Source organism: Podarcis liolepis (assembly GCF_965112155.1).
Source record: "Podarcis liolepis genome assembly, chromosome: 1".
Classification (NCBI taxonomy): Eukaryota; Metazoa; Chordata; class Lepidosauria; order Squamata; family Lacertidae; genus Podarcis; species Podarcis liolepis.
Window position 1 is genome coordinate 25,957,758 of NC_139554.1, and position 10,905 is coordinate 25,968,662.

General features: G+C 48.3%; 1 protein-coding gene across 2 annotated transcripts in view; it reads right to left on the reverse strand.

The window, feature by feature from the left end:
• Window positions 1-2,744, reverse strand: part of FLRT2 (fibronectin leucine rich transmembrane protein 2) — a 98,445-nt gene extending 95,701 nt beyond the window's left edge. The window contains exon 1 of one of the 2 annotated variants that reach the window (XM_083502041.1): window positions 2,655-2,744. The gene's annotated coding sequence lies outside the window, so the exon portion shown is untranslated. The remainder of the gene's footprint in view (window positions 1-2,654) is intronic. The other variant, XM_083502043.1, reaches the window with a different exon arrangement.
• Between the last annotated feature and the right edge of the window lie 8,161 nt (window positions 2,745-10,905).

Consider the following 10,905-nt stretch of genomic DNA (forward strand, 5'->3'; position numbering starts at 1 on the left):
ATCTAGGCGTCTCTGCCTCATAACTGAATAAATAACCCCCAACCCCAAATGCTACATTTGCGAGAGGGGCAGCCAGTAAACCCCTTTTATTTAAATTTTCGGCTACTGCACGGAGGGCACATTTTCACCAGACTAAAATGAAATTGATCGTTTTTATACTCTTTGAGAGCTTTGCTAGATACAAATGGAGAGGAGGGAGAAAAAAAGGCGGCTGTACCTGCAAGACTTTGCTGATAAAAAATGAATATACATTATCGGGTTGCATGTCTCTGACATTAATTTTAAGCACCAGGGAGGGAGGGAACTCGGTGGAATTTGTCAATTTCAGGGATCCTACAAATTCTTCTTTTGGAGGAGGGGGTAGTTTTTGTAAAAAGCGTTTGAAATCACTCCTGATTTTGTGTTTTTTCCCCATGCTGACTTGTTTTCCCTCCTCCGAGCATCTGGACTCGAGGTTCTAGAGCTAAAGGGTTTCACACCTGCCTTCTCATCATCTGATGACTGCCACGCAAAAGGGTGCCTTGAAGGTGTGAGTAGGCCACCACAGACCCAACGCCACGAGGAGAAAGCCCACATGGCTTCAAGCGCGAGGCTTTTCCACGGAGCCAGTTCACACCCTCCGCAGAGAGCCATCAAGTGTACAGCAATCAAGTGTAAGCTAAATAAACCCAAGTGCAGACTCTGGAGTGAAGCAGGCCTCGATTTAAACTACTGAGAATTCCCTTGAGCGAAACGTCCTATTGACGCTAAGAGCCGGTTAGAGGTATTTCCGTTTCGCCCTTCTCCCTTCGATCACACGTACAAGCCACACGCTCGCTCTCCATGCCTCAGCCACCCATCCCTAGCAATGTGTTGGCGGGTCATACAGACGCGTTGGGCGTTTTGGACACGGCCTAAGCTACCTCCTACCTCCGAAGACACATCCCCAAACGCAGGAAAAGGGGTACATATATGGCAAGGGAAGGCAGCACGCATGGCTGTTCCAAAGCAGAGGGCTATGATATTGCCCAGATTACACGGAGAAATGGAATCAGCTCAAGGAGGGAAGGACTGTAGCTCAGTGGCAGAGCGCCTGCTTTGCGGGCAGAAGATCTCGAGTTCTATCCCCGGCATCTCCAGGCAAGGCTGTAGGAGACTGAAACCCTAAAACCCTAGAGGGTTGATGATTGTAGATGCTACGGGACTAAGGCAACTTCCCATGCTCCTGATGAGCTACACTGTTATCAAAGCCTGGGCACAGAACAAAAATATGTCCCTCTCTCTCACAGCCCATCTGTGAGCTTGGGGATCATGGCACGTTCATTCCTGGCATGGCTCTCGCGGGGTTCACAGCCTGCAATTTATGTACTTTTCCAAGACAGAGGAACTCCTAAACCCGCTAAAGGGGTCCAGCCCCGGCCCCCATGCCTTCGAAAAATGAAAATGCTGGTGCGCAGACCCCGGAGAAGAAAGCCAGAAGGAGCATCCAGCCAGTCTCTGAAACGGAAGCGCTGACGAGAGCCTGGCACGCAGTGCTGCTGGCACTGTTATCACAAAAGCAGAATCGCCGCTGGAGAGGAAAGCGGGGGGAGTCTCGGCGAAATCAAGACGGTGCGGGAGGGTATCCCGATAACTCGGAATGAATGAGGGTCCGGACTCGAAGGAGTTAACCCAGCCCTAACGCTCCCGCACCCCTCTTCTGCGGAGGCGAAAAGGGGGTGGTGGAGGAAAGACATTTGCCAGACAGTGATTGACTGATGGGGGAAGAAAGGAGGTTTGTTTCCGTCAGCAGTAGATCTGGATTAAAATGGGGAGGGGCGCTAAAAGGAAGGAGTGCAGGCAGCGAGGGGAATAAGCCACTCAGAGCTCTCCAATCGATTGATTCTGGATCCTAATTTTGCACGGGGAGGGAGAGAGAGAAGGGAGGACGCTGCTTTTCTCAAACCCTTGCGCCTCACTCTTGCAGCCCGATCTGGTCCAGCTTTGTCAGGGACGTAAAGTCCCGTTGAACTCGCCGGAGCTTCCTTGCGCGTAAAGGCGCACTGGTTCCGGACGCAAAAGACGAACCGGCGGAGCAGAGGCACCGTTTTGAAACGTTACACACACACACACACACACACACACACACACACACACACGATTGTCACTACCTCAAGGCTTGAGAACTTGAACTTGAAGGCACGGAACGGCCTGATTTACAGAAGCCATCAGAATCCACCCACGTGGACCTTTTGCGCGAGAGTGGTGGGCAATGGAAAGGAGACACCGTCACTAATTCACCCAGAAAATGTGTTCGTGTGTGTACTTGAACTAGCACCACCAAACTTAATCTGCCATGCAGAAACCGAACTGTCATTGGTTTGAAGGGGACTACTCTGGAGTAGGTACTTTCAGGATCGCAGATATATTATTATCATTATCCTTATTACCCCATGCATACACAACTCTTCCTGCCTATGGAGAGAGAATCCACAGCCTCTACCTCTCTCTCCCTCGCTCGCTCCGGAGTCACACCGAATCTAACCTTGCACACCTCTCTGCTTCCCCCCTCCCCGAATGAAACTTGGAACCCTGGGCGAATGAAATGGCCCGAGTTCTTTCTCCCCATCCATCCATCCATCTCAGATGGTGGCGCCTGAAGCACGAAGGCAGCAAGGAAAAAGAATTCGCTTTACCTGACGAGAGTGCGCCGCGTTTCTCCTCTCGCTGGAGCTCACCCAAACCCCACTGGGTCAGGAAGGTGGCGAGGGCAGCCGCTCGATTCCTGCAGTGGCGTAGCGTGGCTTGTCAGCACCCGGGGCAAGGCAAGTAATTTGCGCCCCCTAACCCGTGGATTTGCGCCCCCTAACCCTAACCCCCAGATGTTGCGCCCGGTGCGGCCGGCCCCCCCTGCACCCCCCACGCTACGCCACTGCTTCCTGGCAGTTTTATTCTCTTGGCAAACTGCTTTTGTAGCTGTCAAGCGGTTTATAAATTTTAGGATTTTTTTTTTTAAAGGGCATTTTCAGAAAAAGCTGCTCGTGGCTCTCAGCTGTTCCCTCTCAGCTGCTCGCTCCTAGTTTGTGGGAGGGTGGATTTAAGGCGTGACGCGGGGGGGGTTGCGTGCGAAGAAGGGCAACCTCTCCCCACTCCGCCGCTTTGCTCCACCCTGGCAGGCAGGCTGGCAGGCTGGCTACACGCGACGCGCTCGGAGAGGGCCTCCGGATCGTCCCCCGGGCTGGGCAAGGGCTCGTTCTCACGCAGCGGCTGTTGCACAGCCTCGCCGCCGCCGCCCTTGCTCCTTCACGTGCGGGGAAAGGCCGCCGGCAGCCCTGGGAGCGCCTCCCTCCGCGCCTTCACACGCAGCTGTGCCAGCCCAGCAGGCGGCTCCCATCCTCCCCGAGCCCCGGCCGGGCTAGCGGGGGTTGTGAGCCACCTGCAGGGAGCCGGGGGTCCTAGCAGGCTCCCTCGGAAGGTGGAGCGGGGCCCTCCTTCGCTGGAGGTTGGATGGCCAGCTGCGAGGAATTCTTAGCAGGCTCGCTCCACCTCCTCCTCCTCCCGACTTTGCAAGGAATTAGCAGGCTCGCTCCACCTCCTCCTCCTCCCGACTTTGCTGCTGCTGCTGCTCGGCTTTTTTCCTCTACCGACGGCACGCTGTGCCTTGCTGCTGCTGCTGCTGCGCAGCTTTTTTCCTCTACCAACGGCGCGCTGTGCCTTGGAGAGGTTCCCGCTTCCTTGAGGGGGGCCGGCCAAACGCGCCCCCCAAAATGTTGCGCCCGGTGCGGCTGGCACCCCTGGCACCCCCCACGCTACGCCACTGGATTCCTGCATTGTACTGATTTAAGGATCACCGCCAAGGTCTGGCTTTGTTCCATAGCTGGCAAGAGCCACGCTCGCCGTCCTCATAATCTCCGGCTTCCACCGCCGCCGCCGAAGAGGCTTCTCTCGCCGAAGAGCGCCCAGCGGAGGGATCTTCTGGAGCCGCTGTCCAGCCGGTCATTCAACCCAGAGCGCCAAGATGCAAAAGACAGCCGAGCATAACCAAATGCCTCGTTCTTCTCCGCCTCCGGCCCGCAAATCTCTCTCCCTCTTTCTTTCTCCCCTCTTTCCCCAAAGCAGATCCTCGATGCACCAGATGGGTGCCCCTCCGTCTTCCCAAAGCGAGCCTGCCTGGCGGGTTTCACAAGCGGGTGGCTGCAAGAGCAGCGGCAACAGCAGCGCGCAGCGACGCCTGCCTCAAACAGCGCCTTCCTCGAAACTCAGCCGTCTAGCAAAGAGCGGCAGGCAGCGGCCGCTTAACCCTTTGAGGGCGGGACGCTGAAAGAAGAGCCGAGCCTGTGAGAGCAAGAGAGGGAGAGAGAGAGAGGTCGCTCTGTTGTGGCTGGCCCAGCACAGAATGCCTGGAGAGAGAAAGTGAGAGGCTTGCATGCCTGGGGAAACTTACACACACACACACACACACACACACGAGAGATATCCTTCGGGAGATCAGCTGCGTGCCTCTTTTGCAAACGTGCCGCCTCGTCTCCTCTCAAGGGGTGGGTTTGGAAAAGAGAGAACAGGCATAATCTGCCACTGGACTCGAGAGGATAGGGGCGGGTGGGGAGTGTTTCTACTTGGGATCTTTATTTTCTGCACTTACAGACCTTTAAAAAAAATATTTCCCGCGAACAATACGTGGATTCAGGAGCCACTTCGGAGGGATTTCGCCTCTGATCCTTGGATTTCGTGCGTGTGGCATGACTTTAACCTGTAGTTGTTTAGTTCTTCCCCAACCCCCGGCACACCTCAAACCGGCACCAGCCTTTCCAACCTCCTCGCCTTCGGGGCTCCGCAAGCAAAAGCAGAATGCGAGTTAACAGCGTGCACGTGTGTACGCTTCTACAACTGTGGAAAGGTATTCTGTTGAGGCACGAGGGTGGGGAAGGCATACAAAGATAACCTCCGCCCTCCCCACGAGCCTCCTTCCTCTTTCATCCAGCGTTGGGGCTTTAGTGAAGAAGTCGAAGAGAGAACCAGTCCTGCTCCGGATGTACTCCGAATGCGGATTAGGCCTTGGGTCTCCCTCTCTTCCTGGCACAATAGTTCATAGAATCATAGAACTGGCACTCCAAGGGTCATCTAGTCCAACCCCCTGCAATGCAGAATTAACTTTTCAGAGCTGCATACGCATCATATATTTACCGCACCCCCCCCCAAGAACCATGGGAACCGTAGTTTACCTCTCGGGGCTACACAATTCCCAGCACCCTTTATCAAACTACAGTTCCCGGGATTGTTGGAGGCGAGGGAAATGAGCTTTTAATGTTTGTACTGGCTCTGCTACGGTGGAGCAACGGAGAGTTCATAGGGAACATCAGCACGCTGATAGCCACATCACTAAAGAGCTACGTGAACTCGTGTCTAAAAGCTTCCCTGCTCTCAAACGCCGAATTAAAAGGAGTTAAAAGGGAGAACGAGAGACCCAAGCGATAAGCTCCTCCGCGCAGGCTGCAGCTCCCCATTTCTTCCTCCAGCCTTTCCGAAGTGACGCGCGCAGAGCGTTAACTCGAAGGAAAGGCAGGAGAGGGAGGGGTCGCTTTTCTCTCTCCCCCGCGTATCTCAAAAACTATAAAAAATTCCTTCCAGTAGCACCTTAAAGACCAACTAAGTTAGTTCTTGGTATGAGCTTTCGTGTGCATGCACACTTCTTCAGATACACTTCTTCAGATACATGGTGTATCTGAAGAAGTGTGCATGCACACGAAAGCTCATACCAAGAACTAACTTAGTTGGTCTTTAAGGTGCTACTGGAAGGAATTTTTTATTTTGACTATGGCAGACCAACACGGCTACCTATCTACTACTCAAAAACTATGGCAGAGATATATTGGGGAGGGGGGCACTGAGGCGTGCAAATAACTCACTTTCTTCCGTGGAAGCACCAGAAGCTACAATGAAGCTGCGCCGAAGTAAAGCGCTTTGTTGGATGGCGTGCTGCTGCGACCTGGTGCGCCTGGGCCCATTTCAATTCAGATTGCACAAAGCGACCTGCTAAAGAGCTCCATAATCAAACCCTGTTGGGACGGAGCGGAGAGGTGTTGCCCGTCCCTGACATGCTCTCATCTCTGCTTCCTTGATTTCAAAGTAGAGATCTCGGGCAGATCGCCTGAGAATATTCGGATCATAGTTGTAAGGGCTGTGAAAATTTTCTATTTAACTACCTATCGCTATGCGAGAAGCGGTGCAGGAGGCGAGCGGCGCCGGTAACGTGCTTTGTACAGTTGCCGTGCAAATCCCCGCGTTTAGACAAGGTGGCAGTATAGCACAGGCGGAGCTCGGCGCATCTTGCAGCGCCGGGCAGGAAAGCCGGCGAGCCCGGGCTCGCTAGCGTTTAACCACCTACCCAAAACTCCTTCCCCGCCCCTCTCCTCCTTTCGTTTAGGTTGATTTATTTTCCCCTCCTCTGAAATATTAATCTTGGGTATCGTTTGATTGCTTAGCCCTTAAACGCTGCCTTTAAAAGAGAGAGAGAGAGAGAGAGAGAGAGAGAGAGAGAGAGAGAGAGAGAGAGAGAGAGAGAGAAGCGTAGAATGTTTTCATAATATTTTTATTCTTATTTTTCTATTGCAAGCATGAATGGGGAACACAGAAACGCAGGCAGTCTGTGGTGTAGTGGAGCAGGAATGATGATGCCTTTTCTTAGGGTGTTATTTGCCAGCCAAACAAACAAGCAACCCCCCCCCCATTAAAAAAAACCTCCTGGAAAAATAAGCTAAGCAGGGGATGAGGTAGGTTGTAGTAGCAGGCATGGCTGAGTTAGACTGCCATTTTTATTTTGAACAAATGCCAAGGCTGCCTTTAGGATGTTACAACCCACCAAAAAGTTTCAAAAGTCTCATTGGAATGGATCAAAGGTCACATCAACCACCATGCCTTTAAAGCCCCCTTATATCACTTCCCTCCCGGAGGAATCCTGGGAACTATAGTTTATTCTGGGAGCTGTAGCTCTGAGGTGGATCTTCTAGTATATGACTGAGAACCATTCAGAAAGCAACTGTGTATATGGGGGGGGGGGGAACAGTCTATATCTATACCAGAGGTGGTGAACTCACAGCCAATGTTGGCCCATGAAGCCATTTTTAATGGCCTGCCGCCCTCTTCCAAAATCACATGTAGCATCCTACATTTCAAAAGTGCCGCTTCTCCCTCTGACATAGACAGCATTGCTAGAAGGTCAGAGCGAGGATCGCTTTAATCTTTAGAACGTTTTTGCTTTATTGTTGTTTTCAAATTGTACACACACACACACACACACACACACACACACACACACACACTTGATGTCCTGGGCTCTTTGTGGAGCAAGGGCAGGATATAAACTTGGTAAATAAATGGAAGGATTGGGAGGGGGAACAGGGGCCCGTGAATCACAAATGAATAAGGGCTGCATTTCTATTGCACTAAAATGGAGAGACTGAAATAAGATAACATGAGTGGAGAACAGAGAGGCCTGCCACCCAAACTGGACCAAATACAGTAGTAATATTTCTGCCTTAACAAGCAGCAAAGTGTAAGAAGAAATAATGGGATTTCTCTTGAGGCTGCAAATAATGATATCATGAAGTCAATGAGTCTTTGCACTTACTTGAATGGATGTCAAATTACTTATAACAATAGTAATAATTCATGCAGAGTTTTTAAGCATGCTGCACAAGAACACTGTAACATTTAGGTCTCATATTCCTCACCACACTTTTGCTGCTATTGTCATCATCGTCATTATTACTCATACACTGCAGTCAGTCCTATGCAGTTTTACCTGGGAGTAAGGTCCACTGGGCAAAATGGGACTGGCCTTTAGGCTTTTAGACCTGTGAGATGTACTTGCTATTAAAGAAACATGCATAGGACTAGGTCATAAATTAAGTGCTTTGCTCTGGTTAAACTTCAGAGAAGCAAAGTTTCCCCATTCCATTTTGTTAGATGGATTCTTCATTAGGCAGATTCCTCATGCTGTTTTGTTAAATGAAATAAAATGTGTGTGCATTGCAGAAAAAGTACATATTTATAAATTACTGGTGCTGGAATTAAAGGAGAAAAAACTGTCTAGAGAGCATAAAGTGTGTGTGTGTGTGTGTGTGTGTGTCACAGCAAAAGAAGAAAAAGAGCCAGTACATACAATATTTTTTCTTTATATTTCTAGTTGCATTTCAAACATCTCCTTGTTTATCTTACATCCTCAAAAGTATACCTCTTTTTCCAGAAAGTGATTTTTCTCCTATGGGATTAAAAAAAATAAAATCAAGTGGTATAGTGCACGGCACACCTAGCAGCCACCAGACAGTCATTGCAATATATGGGATATCTCATATCGATTTTCCTTGAAAGACCTTTCTTTTTGCTTTTCTGTTTTTTATTGCCTGGTATGTTTTTAACTGGAGAGTTACCAAGATATCACCCAATAACAGTCCACTCCATGCCTTCAGGTGCTGCAATTTATTTCACATGACAGGCTCTTCCTTCTTTCCTTCATTTTTATTTTTATTTTTTATAAATAGCTTTTGATAGAATTATGGCCAGTCATATGTTTGGCAATTTCTCGGTGTCTGTTCCCAAGGGATGCAGACATCGTGGGAGTCTCACCAATTTCCTTTCATCTTTAAAACCTCAAAAGTGTGTGCCAATGATTTCCCAGCTTCCAGCTTTCACTTGTCCCTTGTTGTTTTTTGCAAGCTGGGCCTTTCCAATAAAACGATGACATGAAATGGGGAGAGCAACTTTGAGGTCAACATGTCCTGCAGATGTGTGGGTGTGTTTGCTCCTATGCACCACCTGGGGGACACTGTGTCAGAGTGTATCGAAACCAAGTTACTGGAGGCATGTCAACAGCAGCTGGTGTGAGCAGCAACGAAGGGAGGTTTCAATGCTGGCTTGTGCAGAGGGATCAGCAAATCTGTCCATTTCCGTTTCTCTCCATTTCTCATTTTGCCAAACTTAACTTTAGTTTTCTATGCTTCCACATTAGTTTGCAATTTATTGGTTTTTTTTTTTAAAAAAAGGGTCTGCATGAACATTCATCAGCATTTTTGTGTAAACTTCTAATACGAACATTTTTGCAAAGCAATTTTCCTACTATAAAGCTTTTTGGGGCAGTATGATTTTTCATGAATATATGCATTTTTAGGCACACTTTACCCTAGCATATGCATATTTGTACATGTGATACTACATGGCTGGAGAACTGCACTGCAAAATTTGGAGAAGTGCAAATTTTGAACAATGACTGTTTCAGGTCATCTATTGTTTTGAAAAGCGTCAATTAAATGCAAACAGAATTTAATTCTTCCCCCCCCCATCGCTCTGGTGAGGAGCAGGGTGGCCAAAGGAAGGCCAATGCAAAAGACTCTCAGATTCTCAGTATTTCTTTGGAGTAACTGATTATTTGATGTATTCGTATCACTCTATATAGAATATGCTTGATCCAGCTAAGCAGTTTTAAGGTGGAGAGGTTTTAATCCACAGAGTTCAGCATGGCAATGTTAATTTTTATTTGTTTTTAAGGATTTTTTTTCCACATGACACCAAAACTTCTTTTCACCAGCTGCAACGTTAACGCAAAACCTATAATGGTTCCAGTACATTTAATTTAAAAAAGCAGCAACACCCGAATCTCTCCCACTTTCTATCCTGTATTAACAATATTCACACATGCACACAAATAGCACAAGAGAGGCTCAAAGGCATTTTGCATGTCATGTGCGAAAATGCCTTTATTTTTGAAAGGATTTAAAATAGAAATAACGGTTCTTCTAAGGCAGATGGGCAAACAAGAAAATCAAGCCAAGCTGCTGTTTCTTAAAGGAGATGTAAAGGAAAGGAAGGCTGCAATCCTATATTCATCTACCTGGGAGTAAGTCCCATTGAATTATTTCTGAGTTTACTTCTGAGTGGACGTATCAAATTATGGTCTTAGTGTGATATTCAAGAGCAGTCAAATTCAGAGCAGACACAATGAAGTTTTAACTTAAGTCTATTGATTTCTGTGGGTCTCACACATTGATACCTATTAATCCAGACTAAGATTTTGACAGCTAAGAGTTGGATCTAGAGTGTCCCTTCCACAAATGGAAGGGAAAGGGATCCAGTGTATATTTGCAAAGCTCAGTTGGCGAGAGCATGGTGCTGATAACACCAAGGTTGCAGGTTTGATCCCTATATGGGATAGCTACATATTCCTGCATTGCAGGGGGTTGGACTAGATCAGGCATAGGCAAACTCGGCCCTCCAGATGTTTTGGGACTACAACTCCCATCATCCCTAGCTAACAGGACCAGTGGTCAGGGATGATGGGAGTTGCAGTCCCAAAACATCTGGAGGGCCGAGTTTGCCTGTGCCTGGACTAGATGATCCTCAGGGTCCCTTCCAACTCTGCAGTTCTATGATTCTTTTAGGCTAAAACCCTAAACACACTTGCCAGGGAACACTGTGTATCCATTGGACACAGTGGAACTTGCTTCTTTCGTAAAACAGTCACAGGATTGTGCTGCTAAACTTTTGCTGTATCATTATGCGCAATGCAAATCTTTTCTTGAAAGGTCAATGAAATGTAAATAAATAAATAAAAACAAGCAACGTTGTCTCAACAGATGGTACCTATGCTGCATATGGATAAATTGCTGCAACAATTTTGGGACATCAGGAGAATTTTGTGCTTATGAAACATTTGGAACTATTTCAGTTTTGCCTACGAATTCACAAAAAAAAACCTGGCTTCGATTCTACCAAATCCAGTTTACATGTAAGAAAACATAGTCTGTGGGCTTAGCAATTATTTTTTGAAAGCAGAAAAAATTAAGAGAGCAAGTCTTCGTTTTAGATGAAAACTACACTTGGCTATGAAGCTCACCAGGTGACCTGGGGCCTGTCCCTGTCTCTCAGTCTAACCTACCTCATAGGATTGTTGTG